Source organism: Peromyscus eremicus, chromosome 7 (genome assembly GCF_949786415.1).
Source record: "Peromyscus eremicus chromosome 7, PerEre_H2_v1, whole genome shotgun sequence".
NCBI classification, from domain to species: Eukaryota; Metazoa; Chordata; class Mammalia; order Rodentia; family Cricetidae; genus Peromyscus; species Peromyscus eremicus.
In genome coordinates, this window is record NC_081422.1 from 62124835 (window position 1) to 62147117 (window position 22283).

Here is a 22283-nt window from a genome sequence, read left to right on the forward strand (position 1 = left end):
GTCACTAGGACCCTAGAAGGTGGAGGTAGCCACTGCCTACTCTCCCACACAACCCTACCCAGGGTGAAAAGTCTTACAGCAGGAGTTTTCTGGAATCGGGGAGTATTCACTCAGTTCCATGGTTCTCTCAGGGGCTGGCTGGGTCATAGGAAGGCTTGCCTAAAGAAAGGCAGGAGGTCCTGCCTCCATGACGGTACTCACATGACCGTTGACAGGCGTCGTGATATCATGCTATATAGGTCCTTCTTTGTTGTGGTAAAAACAGGGTCTCAAGTACACCAGGTAGACCTCCAACTCTAGGTCTTCCCACTTGGTCCTTCCAAGTACTGGAATTACAGGCATGACTGCACCAGCCCTATACAGGCCTCCTGAGTATCCTTCAACACAACAGCCGGCCTTACAGCAGGGATTCTAAAAAAGTCACCAGGCCTCTCACGACACGGTCTCTGAAATCACACATCCTCAATTCCACTGTCTTCTATACCTTAGTAACATAGCTAAACACGTAAGGGAAGAGACATGAAAGGGGAGGATATTGGAAATATACAAACCTGATTCTTAGTTGTTTTGTTTGCTAAGACAGGGTCTCCCATATCTCAGGTTGAACTGAAATGCTCAAGGATGACCTTGAACTTCTGTTCTTCCTGCCTCTATCTCCCAAGTGCTGGGGTAACAGGCATGAGCCACCCTAACCGGTTGATACAGCGAAGAAGATGGAAGCCAGGACTTCATGTGGGCTACATGAGCACTCTGCCAACTGAACCACCTCCCCGACCTATAAACCTGTTCTGAAACCACCATGCTGGGGTGTTCAGTGTTCTGGGAGCAAAAAAGAATGTAAAAAGCCAGGGTTTCTGAAATGACAATTTTGCAGTTATTAGTAGCGTCATGAAAAGTTTCAAGGGATATTTGGGACTTCAAATTCTGAGCTCAAGAAAAGCAGAAAAGAGGATTTATGTGCATATTCTTGTTTTGTCAAGGAGCTGTGCATTTTGTATTTATATCTTTCAACACCTCATTTGTGACAGTTGTTTTTGTTAGTCTTGGAATATTCATATTTCACTGCCTTTTTGGGGCTAAATCAACAACTCAATAGGAAACTATCACAGATAGCGCTAGGCTCAGTAAATATTTTGAGATCAATTAGGAGCCATTTGGCTGAACATTGTATTCTGAAGATAATCACTCAGGCAGTGTGGCTGCTTCCTAAACACTCTGTTTATGTTTCATCAGACAGAATTTGAAAATTGGCCTCATTCAAGTTTTGTTTTCATTGGCAGTACTGGGTAGTCCCTCAACCAATTATTCAAATTCACACACACACACACACACACACACACACACACACACACACACACACAAATTCTGGCTACTTCGTTGTGATTCTCACAGTGGAGTTAGCCCCACTGCATCCGCCTGGTAGTCTGTGTGAAGCTGTTGTGGCAACACCATGAGTCTACAAACCACTGCCCCAGCCCTCAGCAGCTCCCATCCCCACCTCCCTTCTGTCTCACTGTGCTGTGCGCTTGCCTGGATTGCCTCTGTTCCCACCATGACTGTGAACCGTGAATAGAACAGTATCCCAGTGCAGAGGAATTTACAATGGGATCCGCCCTCTCCTCATAGGAAGAGGGCTTTCTCAGCCTTCCCGGGTCCCATGGCCTCCTTTTTAGGGCCAAGCTGTCTACCATGAAGGGATTCGCTGTCTGCAAGGGAGTCGCTCACCAGGCATCACACAACACAGCAGAGCATGAGAAGCCATCAGGAGACACTGGGATCCCTGTGCCTACTTTTCCTGCCAACAGTGGACTACTTACACTTGACCAGCAGAAAATGAAATTCAAAGACGTTCCTATCATAAGCTCTGAAACCTATGGGGACATCATTTATCCCGACAAAAGGAGTTATCAAGTAAGGACCCTGCAAGGGTGAGAATATCCTATATCCACAGGCACAGGGAACCACCAAAGCCTTTCCCATGGTCGAGGGGAGATGTGAAGCTGAAACAGGGTCAGCAGAAAAGACAGCACAAGGAGATGTGAAGATGGAGGAGTGGGTACTCAGGACAGAACGCAGGTGGCACTAGAAAAGGCCACCAGCTCAGTTCTCTCCTGGCATCTGTTGTAGAATATTATTTTAAGGTGTGTTACTTTTGTTCATGTTGCATTTGTTTAACTATGTGAAGCTGTGTTACTTTGCCTGTCTAAAACCCTGATGGTCTAATGAAGAGTGAACAGCCAATAGCAAGGCAGGAGAAAGGATAGGTGGGGCTGGCAGGCAGAAAGCATAAATAGGAGAAATCTGGGAGGAGAGAGAGAGAAAGAAGTAGCCAGAGAAGGAGGACTCTAAGGGCCAGCCACCCAGCAAGCCACAGAGTAAGAGTAAGATTTACAGAAGTAAGAGAACAGGAGAAGCCCAGAGGCAAAAGGTAGATGGGATAAGTAAAGGAAAGCTGGCAAGAAACAAGCCAAGCTAAGGCTGGGCGTTTATAACTAAGAATAAGCCTCCATGTGTGATTTATTTGGGAGCGGGGTGGCAGGCTCCCCAAAAGAAAAAGGAGCAAAAAAAAAAACAAACAACATTTTGGCATACCAACCTGGAGCTTAAATATCCCCAGGGCCTTAGAAAGCTGGAAAATGAAAACAAAAGTAATAGGGTTTCTTTAAAGAGTTTTAGCCAGAGGCCAGGCAGCAGTGGCACACATCTTTAATCCCAGCACTCAGGAGGCAGAGCCAGGTGGATCTAAGTGAGTTCAAGGTCAGCCTGGTCTACAGAGCAAGTTCCAGCACAGCTAGAGTTACACAGAAAAACCCTGTCTTGGAGAAAAAAAAAAAAAAAAAGAGTTTTAGCCAGACAGTTTCTGCCAGTCAGCAAGCTCTTGAGCAGCTAGTACCTTAAGTAGGAACAAAAACCTAAGTAAAAATGTCTACCATAGTGCAAGCATCGGCATTTTAGAATTCTAGGAAGGTTGAATGCACAGCATGAACTTCTGACAGGCTTGGCTTTCCTGCCTGAGAAGTAGACAGAGCCAGCTACCAAAGCCCCAGGCAGAGGTCTGTGCTGCTTAGCAGTTTAAAGTTTGTTCATGCAATCAAAAAGGCTAAAAGATTCAAAATAAAAGAGATCCAGACAGGAAAATAACCTCTAAACAGGTTACAGTGTGTTTAACAATGTGCGTAGGTTTAAGAAAGGAAAAAGGGTATAGTCATAGAAAGAAATGAATAGTTTAAAAATAATAATAAAGTCTTTAAAGAGAGTAAAAGTAAAAGAAAAAGAAAAAAGCCACATAAGATGGGAAATACACAGGGAGTCTGGATCCTGTATGTTATTATGTTCATTTTGAGGGTTTTCTTTTGATTGTTGAAAAGCAAAGGATAGCTTCAAAGAGACCTGGAATTGAAAGAGGGACTGTTGAAATAAATCAGCCTATATATTTTAAGAATGCCTTAACTTTACAAAAGTAAAAAAATATATTTGTCAAATGGAAATCAAAAATGCTTTGGAGTTTTGTTCCCACAGGAGATGAGAGGCTGTGGATTCCTTTAGGGTTAATATGGAACAGGTTTGATCAGGCGAGACCTCCTGAATCTTGACAGGTGATTATCTATCAGCAAAAATTACTCATGGTCTTCCCAGAACTTGGCCATTATCTCATTTTCTCTCTGGGACCTTAAAGATACTTTGTCTATAGACAGCAGGAAGCAGTATGGAGAAAACTATACCCATATCCCCAAGAGGGGTGTGGGTGGTTTTTGGTTATTTGGTGGGTTATGGATGTTTATTATCATTTAGAGGAATATAGAATATTGACACAAATTTAAAGTTATTTTTGTTATACTGTATACATGTTTCTACTCTTGTTTGAAAGATTCATGAATATTGATAAAAAAATTAAGGTTATTTTCATTACAACATATTGTATGTATGTATGTTTCTATTTTTGTTTGAGGCATTGTGCCTATGCAGTTCATTTGGAAATGTTGGGTGAAGTTCTAGTTTTTGAAAGCTATTATTATAAACTGTATAGGATAACCAGACACATAGGATAGTGGTTAGTCATTTAAAACAATCATAATTATAGATATGTTAGGTATGCTTTCCAGATCATATAGAGATAAATTTTAGATAGATAGATGGTCTTCAAACCTTTCAAAGGCCTACAGAATATGGCGTTTAATTATGTTTTGTTAACTTAGGGCTTTTCATGACAATGAGACACATCTGCTTCTGGCAGTACCAATTTACTTCAGAGATGATGGGCATTGAAGAAACTTCTTATGGAGTTTGCTTTCATTGTGGCAAGGTTAGCCACTGGGCAAAGAAACTGCTCTTGCCTTTGCTGACAATGTGCTGTGCAGACTGGACGTGCAGGACACACAGGAAAAAGACTGTTGAACTTTGCCAAAACAAAGCAGGACAATCCTTCAAGATTCCTACTGCACAGAAGAGTCTGCCAGATATTCTGCAGGACACAGTGACTGATGAACTTTGTCAAAACAAAGCAGGACAGTCCTTCAAAATCCCTGCTTTATAGAAGAATCTGCCGGATACTGTAGGCCTGTAGGCTGAAGATGGATGCCCCAATGTTGCAGAGGAGCTTTGGATGACTGTTGGACCTCAGTTTGATCCAAAGAACCTAAGTAAAAGGCCAAGCATGGTGGCCCATATAGTACCAGTGCCAGGTGAACACAGACAAGAGGATTCTGAGGCCTTCTGGCCAACTAGCATAATTAGAAACAGTGAGCCCCAGGTCCCAGTGAAGAGACCTTATCTCAGAAAAGCAAGGCAATCTGGTCTGGTGAAACCGCTCAGTGTGTAAAGGTGCCTGCTAGGTAAGCCTACCAACCTGAGTTAGATCACTGGATCCAACAGGTGAAAGAAGAGAGTCAACTCTGGAAAGTTGTCCTTTGACCTCTACAATGAGCTGTGATGTGTGCATGAGCACAAAATAAGGAATAAAACATATTTTTAAGTAAGGTAAAGAGCTCCTGAGGGACAACATTTGAGGCTGGCTTCTAGCTCCCCCACATGCATGCACCTACACACACCTACATGCACACACACAGACGTGTGTGCACACGAATAAAAAAGAAATAAAAATTTTGAAAATATAAAACGTATCCCAAGTTATCATGTAACCAACCAGCAGACCCTAGTGATCTAGACAGGTACCCGGGCATCAGCTCACGTCTGCTTCATCAGGGAACCCCAGGAGCCCCACCCAACCCAGGCCGACTCACTCTTCCCCTGCTCCTGTGCTGAAATCAGCGGAGCTGATTCATCCAAACTTCTGAGTCACCCTCCTCACTGCAGACCCTGCAGCCACAGCAGCAGCCAAGCAATGTCTTGGGGCAGGGAGGCTAAAGCCAGTGCTGGGAGTTCAGTAGCTGCTTAAAGATCACCTCCTCCTCCTCCCCAGGTCACTCTCCCTCATGCTTTCTCCGTACAACTGCACTTGTCTCTTGGGAGCCACACAGCTAGCCAAAGGACACAGTGCCAAATGCAGGCCACGGGTGCTGTGCTCGCTGGCTTCCCTGCTACACAGCAGGAGATACTTAAGTGATTGCCTCTGCTCTGAGGAGGGAGGGTATTTTTATCACAGAAATAGTTCCATGGAACACAACATCTGGGTGAGACAGCTTCTGTCCTGACTACTAGGCTGTCTCACTAATAAGACCCATGCCAAAGCCTGGAGGCTTTTGACACCAGGGTTTGTTAGGGCGGAGCCTATTTGGAACGCCCCCTTCTTTGTTCTACCAACATCTGGCAAGAAGCAGCTCCTGAAGAAGGAGGTCAAGGCAACCCTGGAAGAAAAGAGAAGCCATTATTTCTGACAGCCCAACTTTCCAGTCCCTTTAAAGCCCAGGCCCACCGGAGCCACACAGGAGAGCAATCCAGAGAAGGGGACATCACTTTTAAAGTGGGCATGAATAAACCAGGAGAATAGACCATGAATAATACAAGAGAACTTGGTCTATTTTAAGGACACTGATACAAGGATGGACCAGACAGAGCACGCAGAACAGCAAAGCAGGAAGCAGCCTACGGGAGCTTAGGCAGGCCAGCAAGGCTCATCCCCAGGGAGCATTATCATCCCGTTAAATATGGGATCTGTCACAGAGGCCCGATGAACAGCAATGCAATATGACAATGTCTTGGAGAAATGTACGTCCAGCAAACGTTACAGACCAGCAAAGCGAGCACGCACAGGAGTGTCTCTGCAAGCCAGGATGGAGGGAGGAAAACTGGGCCACGCGGAGAGAAAGCCAGGCCTCGGTGGGCAAAGACAGAAGAAGCTTCCATGCTCGTCTTACATCCCCTCTCAGAAGTCTGAGCAGGAGGGTGTAAGAATCTCTCAGAATCGATAGCACCAAACACCGGAAAGGAGCTTGCAGCAAAGGGCTGGGCAAGTCTAGGAGGCTGGACCACAAGATGGAAAAAGCTTCTTGGCCAAAGGTCTGCTGGCTAGATAACTCTGCTGGCTAGATAACTCTGCAGACAGGACTCAGGGAGATGGTTCTGTGGGTAAAACACTTGCAGAGAAAACATAAGGACCTGATTTGGATACCCAGCACCCACTTAGAAGTCCATCACTGTGACATATGTCTGTAACCCCAGTACCAGGGATGCACCTACACACACCACACACACACACACACAAACACACACACACACACACACGGATGCATACGCATACATACACACAAATAAAAACTTTGCTAGACAGTTTTAGACTTTTCACATTTAGTTTTCAAAATAATTTTTAAATGGTTTTAAGATTAGTTACCTTTTACGCTACCAAGAGTCCTTGGTTTGGAGACACTCATTTTATATTTGTAGGGGTTTGTTTATTTTTAGAGATAGGATCTCACTATGTAGATCATCTGGCTTCAAACTCACAGAGGTCCACCTGCCTCTGCCTACTGAGTACTGGGATTAAAGGCATGCGCCACCACATCTGGGAACATTTTATATTTTTAAGAGGAAAAATTTTAAACTAATCTTCTGACCCTGAAATTCTACAGACATAACCATCTCAGTCTGTTAAAACAGCATTTCAAAGAGCCAGGCATGGTGACATGTGCCTTGAATCCCAGCACTTTGGAGGCAGAGGCAGGCAGATCTCTGTGAGTTTGACGTCAACCTGGTCTACAAAGCGAGTTCCAGGACAACCAGGACTGTTACACAGAGAAAGCCTGTCTTGAAAACAAAACAAATCAAAATCCAAAGAAGCTAATTACAATATTGATCAAAGAAAAGAAAGATGGGGCTAGAAAATGTTTAAAAGATAGCCAGGGAGCCAGGTGAGGTAGTGCATGCCTTTAGTCCCAGCACATGGAAGGCAGAGGCAGGAGGATCCCTGTGAGTTTAAGGCCAGCTTGGTCTACAGAGTTCTAGGACAGCTAGGACTACATAATGAGATCCTGTCTCAAAACAAACAAGCAAAAAGTAGTCAGGAATGAGAGAACGGGTGACTGTATGTGAAAATATGTAACATCATAAAAAGCAATATGTAGTCGTTACACAATGGTCTATGACATATTATGTTTCAACCTTATCACAAAGAGTAACACTATTTATAAAAACACTTCCTCAGAACAAAGGCTTGTGGAGGCATTGTATAATTTAGTCTTGATGTCAGCTGAAGAGTATTTTTCCCCTCACATAAAGTTAATAGTTAACAGCATTTATAAGTGGGCATGAGATCTCTGCAAGGAAGGACAAACTGTAAATTCTAATTCTTTCCTTTCCTTAGAACTGTGAGCTTTCTTTTTGTTTGTTTGCTTGTTTTGGTTTTGGTTTGGTTTGGTTTGGTTTGGTTTGGTTTGGTTGTAAATGGAGAAAAACTTGCATTTCAGGGTCCCAAATGACAAAGAATTCTGACTAGACATCACACTGGACACATCATTTTTGACAAAATTATCAAATAGATCAGAATACCCAGGCTAGTTGGAATGAAGATGCTTCTGGGTACTTAAGTCATAGTACCTCTGTGTCCCCAGTCCTCTGTGTTGTACAGTCCTCTGTGTTGAATCTTCTCTGTGAACAACACTGGTCCTGCTCTTGGGTTCGTGAATGGGGAAGAAAATTGGACATCTAGCCTTGAGGCATAGGCAAGAAACAAAGAGAGCAAAGTATGGCGTTCACACAACACTGCACATGCAGCAGGGAAGCAGTGACTATGACCTTCCCACAGGGCAGTGCAGGGAGTGTGGAGCTCACTCAAGCACAGAGCATGCAGGGGGAAAGCAGTAACTATGGCTCTCACACAGCACTGCACATGCAGGGGCAGTGCACACACTGACTATGGCACTCACACAGCACTGCACATGCAGGGGCAGCGCACTGACTATGCCTCTCACACAGCACTGCACATGAGGGGCAGTGCACTCACTGACTATGGCTCTCACACAGAATTATTTCACAACAGGGAGAGATGTCTGCGGAAGGAAGGCTGCAATGAACATCACTTCAGCAGAGCTTTATTAAGGGAGTTGCAGCCACAGGGCTGCCAAGGGGGAGAGCCAACTTCCAGGTCAGAGGGAAAGCTTCATTAGGGCAGACAGCCATCAGGAACAGAGAGAACAGGCTCCTCCTTGAAGGGAGAGGGTCTTCAACTCCCTTTTGTTCCCTTCAGATCCCAGAGTATCAGAGGTAAACCCTGCATACCACAGGCAGTGCAGTAGGGCTCTGAAGAGAAAGATCCTTCAGCCTGTCACATTCAGGGGACAAACAGGGTTTCTTGTGCTTATAGGTTCCCAGGGGGAGGAAGTTCCATATATGTGATATAGCCTCCAGGCTAGGATATGACATGATAAAAGTCGCCTCGAGTCTGGATGGTAGAGATTGAGAAGCAGGCCTTACTTGCAGCCGTAAGTGGGAGAGTGACAACTCACTCTGGGAAGCAGCAAGGTGACAGCACACTTTCTTATCCGCTCTTGAGAGAAAGCGTGGGGCCATGTCTCCATTCCAGGAGAAAGAGGCAGGTAGAGAATCCTGTGGTCTAACAAGAATAAGCTGGGTCTCTCTCTCTGCCTTGGCAAGCTAAAACATGGTCATCTAAAACATTCCTCCCCCATGGGCACAGACTTTTTGAAAATGACTCTTCCATAACTCCATTGAATTTTGTACTTTGTCATTTTAAAGTAAAACAAGAGCCAGACATGGTAACTGTAATCTAGTACTCAGGGAAACGGAGGCAAGAGAGACAAGGTCAAGATCTGCTTGGGCTATGAAGCAAGTTCAAGGCCAGCCTAGGCAATTTAGCAAGACCCAGTCTCAAAAGGAAAAGGAAGGCTTAGGGTAGAGCTCAGTGGTAGAGCACTTCCCTAGGGTCACTCCCCAAAGAGGGAGAGAGGGGAGGGGAGGGAGGGGCCACAGGCACAACAAGGGGAGCCTGTGGCCAGTCTGGCCATACCAATGCCTCTTCATACACAGGCCCAAAGGCTTGCAATGCTGACATCCTGACCTGAAACTAAGAGTGAGAAAGCACCCTCTTGTTATGAGCATGTATCTTTTTATTCAGGATATCAACAGGCTATAAATTACTTCTGAAACTCTGTACAGTTAGAAGAGGTTTAAAGGAAACACAAACACCACCTGTGTTATAGGAAAGAATGTACTTTCAGTCCGGCTTGTCTACACCACCTGTTCTTTGCCATTACCTCACATAACCTAAGACCCCGGAGAGGTTTGCATGCCTGAATTCACAAAAGCCTGGGGATACCTGCTATGTGATCTCATGTGTGGACTTGTCGTTACAGGAGACAATAAGACCACCGTTCCAACCCGCAGGCCTTCCTGGTCTTCATGTGGACAACGTTCCTTTGTTCCTCTTCTAGCAGACTGAAGTCGGGGACGCAAATGGAAGGAAGGATGCTGCAAATGCAGTCTAGGGCTAGGCCCCGAGTTCAAGCACAAGGGAAGCCTCATCGATCCCTGCATCATCCCGGCCCTGTGCTAAGTGGCTTACTGTATAAAGACAAAGCAGTTGGCTTTGGGTAACATGAAACATCAGGCAAACTCAGAGGAAACCGCTGCCAGTCCTTGAAGGATGCACGGCCAGAATAAACACAGAGAAGTCAGAGAACCTCCATCTACAACTGCCTTCTAAACAAAATCACGTCTCCATGTCATGCTAAAGAAACAGACCAAGGAAACAGACCACTGGCCATCAGGAGCCTACGCGAGAAACAGCAGTACAAGGGGAGACACCACAGCAAGATCCAGGGGCGAAAAGTAAAAGTTATTGCACTGCAAATCTTGGCTTTGACCCTGGCTCTGAGCCTTTATTCCTGGTAGAAAAGCAAGGTTAACTCCGGACCTTAAAGGACAAAGGGCGGTATTGTTTCAACGCAATTGTCACACCTGGCATCTCACACCCCAACAGAGAGTTATCTGCACCAGTTCAGCAGAAGGGCCTGCAATATAAGCAAGAGTGTGGCTCCAATCTGTCAGTGCCTGCAGTGTGGGAACTGGCGTGCCCATTTCATGTGGATAATAGGCTAAATGAAGAAACTCAATGCCTTGGCCCAACCATGAACCACGCACAGGTACATGAAGCCAAATATTGACAAGTCAAGTTGAAAACTTAAAATCCATTAAAACGCCAGGTCTGTGTGTCTGACACAGAGAACAGGCTAAATAAATCTGAGCACAATGAAGCTGTTTGGAAATTATCTTTGATACAGAAGTGCCCAAGTGGCCAGAAATTCTTTCTTTATGACACAGTGAGCCAACTCCTGATCCTTCACTTCCTATCTCCCCTATAACTGGGTTATAGCTGTAGAGCCCTGAGCCACAAGCACCTACCACCTCTAAGGCTGGCACAGGCAGTACAAGACACCCACCCCCCAAATTTACACCTCTCTTTCCTGTTTATATCTGACTACCAGATAGCGATTTCTTCCGAACTGAAACAGTCCCTTCCCAGAAGGAGGGAGAAGGCCCTAAGACTGGGAAAGTAGAAGCAACTGGCAAGGTTCAGGAAGATCCTGAAAGTTACACAAGTCACAAGGTTTCTCTAAAAAACAGCAAGCAATTGCTCAGGAGAAGGGACTCTCCAGACAACCAAGCTACCTACAAGTTGGCCAAGGAGTTCCAGGAATGCGGCTTTCATGAGATGCCACCCTTATTAGGGCGACCTTCTTGGGGAATACAGCTGCTTTTGTGTTACCCATGCTCATGTCAGTAACCCCAATAAACTCACTAGTCCACTAAGCTGGACATCGGTGGAATCACTCCTGTGATCTGCCTTCTGTGCCCTACCTGCAGTGACTAGGCATTTATTCACATCCCCTCAGCAAAAGCCGCACAACACAGTACCACACCACCTGAGGCCATCCCTAATGCAAAGGACCAACATAATTTAAAACTGTCTCCCTGGGAAGGTCCTTCCTAAGGACATGCTGAAGGTACGAGGGAGCAAAATCCAAATGAGTAGTAAATAATGAGCAACCCACTATCTGTTGTCCATAAAACCGTATTTCTAGTTAGGGTCCCTACACAAGCCTCTATTCCCAGTACATGGGAAGCTGAGACAGGAGGACTACCAGGAGTTGGCAGCAGCTGCGCTACGGAGTGATAACCTGCCTCAAAGAAAAAACGACTTGACTCATGGCCCAGGAAGTGAAGAGGAGAAGGAGCCCCATGTGAGACCAACAATCCAGGCTGTTTCACCCGCTACCACACTCCTGCAGTGTGACCCAAGTGAGTCCCTTCATCCGAGGCCTCCCTGAACAGTGGGTACACCTGCCACCTGGACAGCAGGAGAGTTAAGCTGCAAGAATGGGCACCAGACACTCAGCCCAGCACCTCGGATGCTGCAAGGCCTCCATACATGGCTTTCTGAACAGTCAACGACTCAGAAGAAGAATCGGTTTCGTTCTTAGAAAACAGGAACCAGATACGTTGGAAGTGTCTATGGAGGTGACTGGCCAGACGTGCAGCCAACACTACTGCGTGGGAATCCCAGGCATGATTTCAGGGTGCACTCATCACATGGACTCGGGGCTCCCCTTTCAGCCCCTCCTGCCACACACCTCCCTCCTGCAATGCCCCTCAGGCCCTCACTCTACCTGCTCTAAGGTGTCTGAGCCTCTAACAGTCACTTGCCCGTGTTGCGTAAGGCCAGCCGATGCTGCCTGCTCTTCCAAATGGAAAAAACCCAGCTGTTTTAAGAGCTACAGACAGCATGCCCACCGCACAGAGGCCTTGGAGGGTTTCAAGGCATCAATCCGAGCGGCATGATATTGAAGAAAGGATCCAGAAGCTAAGACCACAACCTACAACAGCCGTAATGAAGGTAAGGAACAAGTACCAGACATAAAACACAAGACAAAGTCCTGCCAGGCCTTCAGCAAATTCACACACACACACACACACACACACACACACACACACACACACACGTACATACGTACGTACATACGTACGTACGTCAGGGGGTTCACTAAGTCACACTCGATGACAAATCACTGTACTGGGAACTTCCGAGCAATAGGCATTATTTCTTCAAATACGGTCTATAAGCACAGCTGACTCTCAGGCCTCACCCAGTCCTCCCACAGCAGGATCTACAGTTTATTTTAATTATGAAAACATACTAATTGAGCTGGGCGGTGGTGGCGCACGCTCTTAATCCCACCCCTCAGGAGGCAGAGGCAGACAGATCTCTGTGAGTTTGAGGCCAGCCTGCTCTACAGAATGAGTTCCAGGATAGCCAGGGAGACACAGAGAAAAACTGTCTTGAAAAACAAACAAAAACCATATTAACTGAACAATAATGGAATGCACTGTGATATTTCAGTACATGAATATGTCCTGAGAACTGGAGATTTAACAAGGTACCTTAGCAACTTTGCCTGAGGGTACTTAGAACCCCACAGTCTACTCAGATAGGGCTGATAGTTGACTTGGGTTTTGATGTGACCTCTTCCTTCTTGTTGGATTGAGTTCCATGACAGCATGTCAACTCTGAGTGGCTGGTGTGTACTTAATAAGTTAAGTGTCAAATGAATGGGCAGTCTACCAGCTGACTGATAGAAGGCATCTACATTGTGGTAAATACAAAGAAAGATTCTTTAACGATGGAGAAGGACACAGACAGACAGACAGAGACGTGTGAACTCTTGGGTGGGGAAAGACGTGGCAGTGGGATGGAACAGGCTGAATGAGGAGGTATGCATATGCCCCCAGGGAAACGGTTCCTAGGTAGACCATGGTACCTCCATCTGCCATCATGTGGACTGTCCTGCTATAGACCAGAAGCAATAGCCAGTGTGGCTGTATGGTGAAAGGGAAGGGAAGAGACAGGATGATAAAGATGGTATGTTTAGCTCTGGTAGTGGCTGGTGGTGAGGACAGAAAGGTCACATGCAGATTTTCAGCAGCCTTCTCTAAGGCTTTTGGAACTGGGCACAAGAGAGCCTGGCCCAAGTAGGCACATTCAACCTTTTGACATTGTAACATAATGTTGTTATCTACAAAGTTCAAACTAGAGTACCATGTGATTGTGTTATCAAAAGATAGATAGATAGATAGATAGATAGATAGATAGATAGATAGATAGATAGATATCACCAAAAAGGTCATATGTTTTAAGTAATTTCATGATTTGTATTGGGCCAAATTCATAGCTACTATAGGGCACACACAGCCAATGGCTGAAGGTCAATTGTGCCTGCATGGAATGAGCCCATCAACCAGGCCTGGCTGAACTCTTTAACTGCTGCTCACAATCTCTTTAGGCTCATGAAATAGCAACATGAACATTACTCACGGTCTTCAACAAGCTGATCCAGGAATTTAGGGACATCCAAGCACCAGAGGGGCCTCGATTCCAGTCCAGATGTTACCCTGCAGCAGCGCACTGGCAAAGGAAACACAAATGTCAGTTCAGAGACCTCATTAAGAAATGTCTTAGTGAGCCAGGTGTGGTGGCACATGCCATTAATCCCAGCACTTGAGTGGAAGTGGCAGGCAGAACTCTGAGTTAGAGGCTAGCCTAGTCTACAGTCTAGCTAGTTTCAGGACAGCCAGGGCTACCCGGAAAGACCCTACCACCAAAAAAAGAAAAACAAAGTATTAGTTACTTGCTCATGGCTGTGACAAAATACTTGATAAGAAGAGCCTAATGGAGAAAAGGCTTATTCTGCTTATCCTGGCTCATTTTCCAAAGCACAGCCCATCAGGTGAGGACATCATGGCAACTGGAACAGGAAGCAGAAAGCCACAGCATCCAATCGGAAAGCCGAGAGAGACGAATGCTAGTGTTCATCTCACTGTTTTATTCAATGCAGGGCTCCAGCCCATGGCATGGTGTCACCCACATTTACTGGTTTCTCCACCTCAGTTAACTCAATCTAGAAACCCTCACAGAGACATGCCCAGAGGCTTGTTTCCATGGTGATGCTAAATCCTATCAAACTGGCAATCAAGATGAAGGATCACAGCAGGGGAGCAACATCCTCACCACAGTGAACACTCCTGATTGGATTTCGGACTATGAAGAGGGAGGAGTGGAATTTCTGGTCTCCAGGCACAGTGCAGCCTCAGAGCTGGTAAACTCCCGGTCTTCAGCCTGAGAAGGAGACTCCATCTACCCACTGCAGACCAAGTATAGTCACTCAGAGCCCCAGGGACCCTGGGAAACCAGTGGCTGGAGGTGCTCAGTTCAGATATGATGCCAAGGCACAGAACACAAACAGGCCTTGCCCCCAAATCAGCAGCACAGGATCAGAACCAACAACAGGCAGTTACTTTCCTAATAAAACTCCATGTCTAAACAAACATTATCCTTGTTCTGTCTGGCTCTAGACAAGGGAGGAGTTCCTAATCTTAACCATTTCTCTAATTCATTCATATTCTCCCCCTTTCTCTTTCCCTCTCTCTCTTCCCTCCTTCTCCCCTCCTCTCTAGTCCAAAAAGACCTGCACCAGCCAAACTGAGGTTCCTGGTTTTCCTTTAAAAAAAAAAAAAAAATCAGAGTTAAAAAAAACAGAACTGTTTTGTGTGCATGGAAGAAGATTATCTAAATCCTTCAGCAAGAAATCTAAAGATATAAAAATCAAATATGCATCTTTGAGATGTAAAGAACACAGACCAAGAGAAAACATTCCAGCCAGCCCTGCACTTCAAGTTGGCAGACGTGGGAGAACCTTGAATCTGAGATGTTTGCCACAGGCTAATGTTTCATTATTGATCCCCTGGCTGCTAGTGCTACTTTAGGAAGCTGTGGACCCTGAAGGAGGTGGGGGGTAGCTAAATTAGGTCAACAGTGGCATGTGTTTGAAGAGTAGAACTGACCACCTGTTCTGATCCATCACAAAGTGGGGAGGCTCTGACATACACTTCTACCAACCGTGAACTCCACCTTGCATTCCACACCACGACAGGATGAACCCCTCCAAAATTGTGAGCCAAATGTTAGTTTTCCTCCCTGAAGGAAAGTTGTTTCTATTAGATGTTGTGGTCACAGAGATTAAAAAAAAAAAAAAAAATTAATGGATATGAGAGCCAAGGGACTAGAATCCATTCCAGGAAATACTTGGGGACCATAGGTGAGATTCAAGGGACCAAAGCCTATCCCAGGAAATGCTTGGAGACCAGAGATGAGATTCAAGGGACCTGAACCCATCCCAGGAGATGCTTGAGGACCATCAAAATTAGGACATCTTAAAGGATGGCAGACTGACTCCTGCCCCATTTCATTTTGATGAAATGAAATAGACAATCAAAATGCTCATTCTGTAGGAAATGAGGCTTCTGATTATGGTCTGGGTTGTTAAATTAAATCTTCACCTAATTATATGTTGAACATAATCCTCTAACCAGTTGCCTCTCCTCCTAGATTTTAGCTGCAGCTGGTCCTGACTAACTACTGCAACCCAGCAGCTTATGCCTAACCCATGGATGCCAGAACAGCTCACCTGTAAAATGGAGAATAAGGTAAAGAGATGAGGTAAGCCCAAGGCACTCTGCTAATACAAAATTTGACAACTCTCTTCACTCTGGGAACACAGAGCTGAATAAACTTCACACGACATTGGCTTCCACAAAGTATAATGACTTGCTGATTTTGAGGAAGGGGTCGTCAGTCTTTACCAATCTGAGTTGCTGTGTCTCTTTGGCAATCATTATTACATTGGTGTAACAGAGTTAAATTATGTTAGTTATATTCTGTCTGTAGAGTCAGCTCCAGCCTCCCTCCCTCCCTACCCCACTACATACACTAAATGGGGATTTGGATCTGTTCCCCCAAAGATCCATTACTTTTTATAAGGCAAAGTTAAGGTTTCTTTTGCACAAAGCAGAATTCAGACAATGAGGTCATTTGTTTTGAAACTACAGCAACCATTCCAATATTTTTTTTTCTCCTGTGTTCACATTCTAGTTACTCTGGATCATGAGAAGGAGACAGAGATGTCAGAGAAAAATGCAAAGGCCTCTAAGGCCACCCACAGCATGGTCAAGGCCTCCACACTGGGATACCCAGGCACATAGCTAACTGATCACTTCCCGTCCAATAGTTAGACACTTGTCAACCCAAGAAGCCAATGAAGACAGAGACAAACCAAATATAAGACTAGAAATGGTCAACAGTCCCCAGATCCATCTAAACAAGCACATAAAACTGTCCCACAGTGTCTACAATGTTCCTTATTCTCAAGGGAAAAAAGGGACCGGGAGTAGAGGGCTTTGAAAACTCCTCCAAAAATCCAATGGCCCTTTAAGCCTGAGAGGAGAACAGAGTCAATTGTGTATCCAGTGTCTGTTCCTCAGTGCAAGGATCCCCTACATCACCATGTTCCAGAGCCCTCTTCTACAATTCTCTCAACTACCCTCCACAAGCGAAGTCATGAAAGAAGACCTGTTCTGTGAAGTGATCCCATGAGCAGAGAAGGCTAGCTTCTTGCAGCAGATGCAGATGTGGATAGTGTGGCTCTCCTGGTAGCCAGGATTGCTCAGGACTGCTGGAGGTCTCACCTAAGAGCCTCAGCATGGATCTTCTCTTACAAAGCTCAGTACTCAATTTCCAAGATTAATAGTAATGATAATAGATAAAAGCACACAAAAAATATCCGTAGTTCTAATGAGAGACAAAAAGGGAGTGGATCCAGATGGGAGGAGAGGTGGGGAAGAACTGGGAGGAGTAGAGAGAAGGGAAACCATAATCAGGATATATTTTGTGAGAAAAGAATTTATGGTCAATAAACATTTAAAAAATAAAAATAAGCAAATAAATAAAAGAATATGCATAGTAAGCTGAGTGGTGGTGGCTCATGTCTTTAATTCCAGTACTCGGGAGGCAGGGGCAGGTGAATCTCAGTGAGTTCGAGGCCAGCTGGTCTACAAACAGAGTTCCAGGACAACCAAGACTATTATACAGAGAAATCTTGTCTCAAAAAAAAACCAACCAAACAAACAAAAGGATATGCATAGTAATCATTTTGTTCTTGTATGAAAACTAGAAAATTATCTACTAAATATTTTTATGACATGTCATACTTTAGTGAATTTTTAAACATAATTTTGTTTCTTTTTTTAAAAAGACTTATATTCTTTTTAATTATATGCATGGAGGCAGGAATATACGCCAATTCATGCGGGTGTCCACAGAGGCTCAATCTCCCTGGAGCTGGAGTTAAGGTACATGTGAACTGCTCAATGTGAGCTGTAGGAACCAAACAGAGCAGTGTATCTTCTAACTGCTGAGCCATCTCTCCAGCCCTTTGTTGTCTTTTTTTAAAGACTGATTTATTTTTACATGTATATGAATGCCTGCTTGTCTGTATGGGTATCACATATTTATTAGCAGATGCCGCTCGAGGCCAGTAGAGGGTGTCCCACTGCTGAAACTGGAGTTACAGGAAGGTGTGAACCACCAGCTATGGATGCTGGGGACTGAACTTGGGTCCTCTGGAAGATCAGAACCATCTCTCCAGCCCTATAATTTTGTTTTCTTAAAATCCTAGTCTCAGATCATATTTCATTAAAAAACCAAGAGTATTTTCCCAATAATAATCTAGATGGGGGCTGGAGAGATGGCTCAGAGGTTAAGAGCACTGTCTGCTCTTCCAGAGGTCCTGAGTTCAATTCCCAGCAACCACATGGTGGCTCACAACCATCTATAATGAGATCTGATGCCCCCTTCTGGCATATGGCAAATTTGCAGAAAGAACACTGTTTACATAATAAATAAAATTTTTTTAAAAATCTAGATGGGTGTTCTATTTTTTATATGTTACTATGTCTTCACATCTGAGCACAAATATCTGGACCCTCTGAAAAGAAATAATCGGTATTTTCATTTTTAAGACAGAGAGATGCTGGTCACCTCTTAGGGGAAAGGAAGGCATGGACTCCATGGGTGTCCATTTTACTCCTTATGACTGATCCCTCCTAATTCTGTTGTCCTTGAACTCCTAAGCTCAGGTGATCCTCCTCAGCCTCCCAGCTAAATGTGACTACAGGGAGTTACCACAGTACTAGGCCTTGAAAATCTATCTAGACATTTTAAGAATCACAATAAAACATTAAAAAACAAAACAAAACAAAAACAAGCAAATGAAAACAACAAAACAGATTCAAGCCAGTGAAGGAAATCTTCCAGGATTGTTCTAAGAATTATTCTCAGTCCGTTTTAAGATGCCAGAAAAATGTGAAGTGAGCCCCAGAGCCTATCAAGGGCGGGGTCTGACAAGCCAGGCAGAAGGCTCTAGAGACATTGTCTATAAATACATCTTCCCTCTGGAAAGTCTACACCTTGGCACAGTCCTGCATTCTGAGCTCATGCCATGCAGGGCCAGCGCTGGGTACCTGTGCACCCAAGGGTCTTCTCTGACACATCCTGCAAGTCTATTTCCTGCGGCACATTGTGTCACCAGGAACAATGTTCTTATGCTGTCCTTAGCCGCTGAGGGACAAGAGAAGGGCCAGACATTCTGCAGATCTGGGAGGACCCCGTTTCCTCCTGCTGAGATGCTAAACCCAGGTTCCTTCATTCCGCCCCCCCTCCAGTACCTCATCCTCTCTTTGCCTTTCCTATGCAAATTCTGCTCATTGGCTGAATCCCATCAAGTCATCCATCGGCCATAAAATGGACAAGAGATAGAGATGTGGACAGTGCGTCTCAACCTCTAACCCTCCACGCTCACCAGAAGCATCTTGACCGAATTAGTGAGTAAGAGCATGTCATCTAGACTGTTCTGAAGGTCTCACTGGAGACGGAGTTTGTCATCTTTTAAGTCAATATCCTCATTCCTTTCGTGTTGCTAAAACAGAAGATGTGGGACCAAAAGACTGATTTTTACAAACAAACAAAAACAAAATAAAACACATTATTTCTGGATATGAGGTTCGTATCCAGACAGGGCCTTCATGACGTGGCATCCCACGGTAGAAGAAGTATGAGAGTAAAAGTGTAAGAGGGGGCTAAAGCAGCCTTGGTAAGAAAACCTACTATACAGTGCGCATAGCACGCACATCTGTGGGTGGGGACATGTGTGCCTATATGTAGAGGCCAGAAGTTGGTGTCAGATGTCACTCTTCAAGATCTGTCTACTTTGGTTTTTTGACACAGGGTCTTTCACCAGGCCTTGGGGCTCCCCAGTTAGACTACACTAGCTGACAAGCACTACCTGGGACCACAAGCATGTGTTGCAATGCTCAGCTTTTTACATGCATGCATGTGAGGCAAGCATATTTAGCCCAGACAGCCCAACAAAGCTGCCTTCCGAGTCCAAAACCTACTCTTAAGACAGCTGATCTACTCTCGTGGCCATGGCATTAGTCCATGCGTGGAGCACAGCCCTCGTGGCCTGAAATCCTCTTAACCAGGCCTGGCTTCCCGTATTATGTCACTGGGAATTAAGACTACACACAGGGACTTGGATGGACATTTAAATTCCAGTAGCTATAATAGTCAAAAAGCGACACTGATACTTAGGAGAATTTTGACCTTGTTTTAGGCAGTGCACATGGACCTAACTAACACCCAGGACAAGCATACAGGCCTAATTACTGTAGTTCCTTTTCTTCTGCTGAGGGTCTCTTCTTCTCTCCTAAGTCTGCTATTTAAAAAGCAATCACAGAACAGACTTTTCAAGATGTTTGTGTGATGTGTGTATATGTGTGTCTCTGTTTACGTGTGTGTATTCATGAGTGGGTGGGTGTGTTCCAGCACATGCATGCACATACAATTCTTGACTGACTCACAATAATAGCTTTACAGGGAAACCATTGTTAAGAGCTCAGGAAGGGACAAGTCTTGCCAACTCCAAAAGAACAAAGGGTTTTAGCAATCAAAGTGGGAACATGATTGTTCTCACTCCCTCAAGCCCCCGCCCCTAAGCCTGTGCACGGGGGGGGGGGGGGGGGGGGGGGGGGGGGGGGACTCTTTTCAAACTTGGAGTGCTCCCTTGTAAGTACCATTTCCACCCTGGAGGATGGGGTGGGAGGATGGTCAAGCCAGGAAACAGATTCCAGAGGTGGTTGTTTGATATTCAGCCCAGACAACCCACTGGCCACCACCGGGGCTCCTCCACCAGGCAGAGGGTGGGAACTCTCTGTGAAGCTAGAGACCTCAGCCTACCCAAAGGCATTAGTCACTGCATCCAGCTGCTAGTTCCTGTCCAGTGAGGGCCTGAGCCAGGACTGAAACGCACAGTCAGTTAACAGCCCCGGCATCTCTGAAGCACCAGGTTACTAACCCTTAGCTCCCAGTGACTCATGCCAGTGGGCCCCTCAAGGGTCACATGTTCCGGGCTTCAGGATGTCTATGTTTCCAGCATTATCATGACAGCCAATGAGAGTGACCTGGAGCAGATGATGGAGCTACAACTGGGTAGGATCCAAGCAGGAGCCTAGGTACCAACCGTCCTCTCTGTTTATTGCCTACATATCCAAGCAGTAAGTTCGAAAAGGGAAGTAAAAGTTCCTTTTAAGGTCTTCAATTTTTGTGAACAATGCTACATCTCTTCCCCCCCATACAGTCATATTCTTATATTATTAGGCAATATCAAGACAAAATGCTTTAAGTATTTCAGCTGTTCCAGTAGCCCCTCAACCCATTTGTAAAGCAGCATTATTTATTTTATACAGAATGCTTGACACCCATGGATGAAAACAGGCTCCTTTCAGGGACCCCCCACAACACAGTAAATTTGCTTACGTCCTGACCCGTGCTGGTAGGGAATTAGAGGTGAAAGAACAAACAAGATCAAAAATAAATAAATAAATACAGGGGACTGAGGAGGGGGTTTTGTGTGTGTAAAGTGCTTGTGATCCAAGCACACAGACTAAATTTGAATCCCCAGAACTCACACAAAAGCAAGTATAGTAGCATGCATCCGTAATTTCAGGGTTCCTAGGACGAGATGAAAGACGGATTTAGGAGACTCCCCAGAAGCTCACGGGACACCCGGGCTGGGCAGCCAACCACAGAGAGGCCCTCTCAAGCAAGGTGAAAGGTAAGAACTGTGGGGGTCTGAATGAGAGCGGCCCCCACAGCCTCCTAAATCTGAATACTTGTTCCTGGGTTCATAGGACTGGGACGGATTAAGAGGTTTGGCTTTGTAGGAAGAGGTGCCTCCTGGGAGTGAGCTTTGAGGTTTTAAAAGATCTCCACCATTCCCAGCCCTTCTCCATTCCCACTCCCTGCCTCCTACCTGCAGATCCAGATGTGAGCTCTGACTTTGCTCACCAGCATGGACTCTTAACCTTCTAAAACTTATTAGAAAGCCAAATTAAACATTTTTTATAAGTTGTCTTGATCATTGATTTATCACAGCAACAGAAAAGTAACTAAGCCAAGGACTGTCCTAGTTCAGGATGCTACTGCTGTGATGAAACACCGTGACCAGAACCACTTTGGGGGAAAGGGTTTGCTGGGTTTACTCTTCCTGATCTCTGTTCAGCTCAAAGGAAGTCTGGATAGAAACTCTAACAGGACACAAACCTGGAGGGAGGAGCCATGGAGAGGCCATGGAGGAGTACTGCTTACGGGCTTGCTCCACATTGTTTGCTCAGCCTGCTTTCTTATAGAACCCAGGACCACTTGCCCAAGGATGGACCCACCACAATGGGCTGGGCCCTCCACCACCAATCAGTTACAGAGGCATTTTCTCAATTGAGGCTCCTTCCTCTCCAGTGATTCTACCTTGTGTCAAGCTGACATAAAACTATCCAGCATGCCGGACGGTGGTGGCGCATGCCTTTAATCCCAGCACTCGGGAGGCAGAGGCAGGCGGATCTCTCTGAGTTCGAGGCCAGCCTGGTCTCCA

General features: G+C 45.3%; 1 protein-coding gene across 1 annotated transcript in view; it reads right to left on the minus strand.

The window, feature by feature from the left end:
• Tln2 (talin 2) overlaps nucleotides 1–22283 on the minus strand; it is a 432507-nt gene that overhangs the window by 328230 nt on the left and 81994 nt on the right. Inside the window, 1 exon segment of the mRNA XM_059268180.1 lies at nucleotides 13781–13870. The gene's annotated coding sequence lies outside the window, so the exon portion shown is untranslated.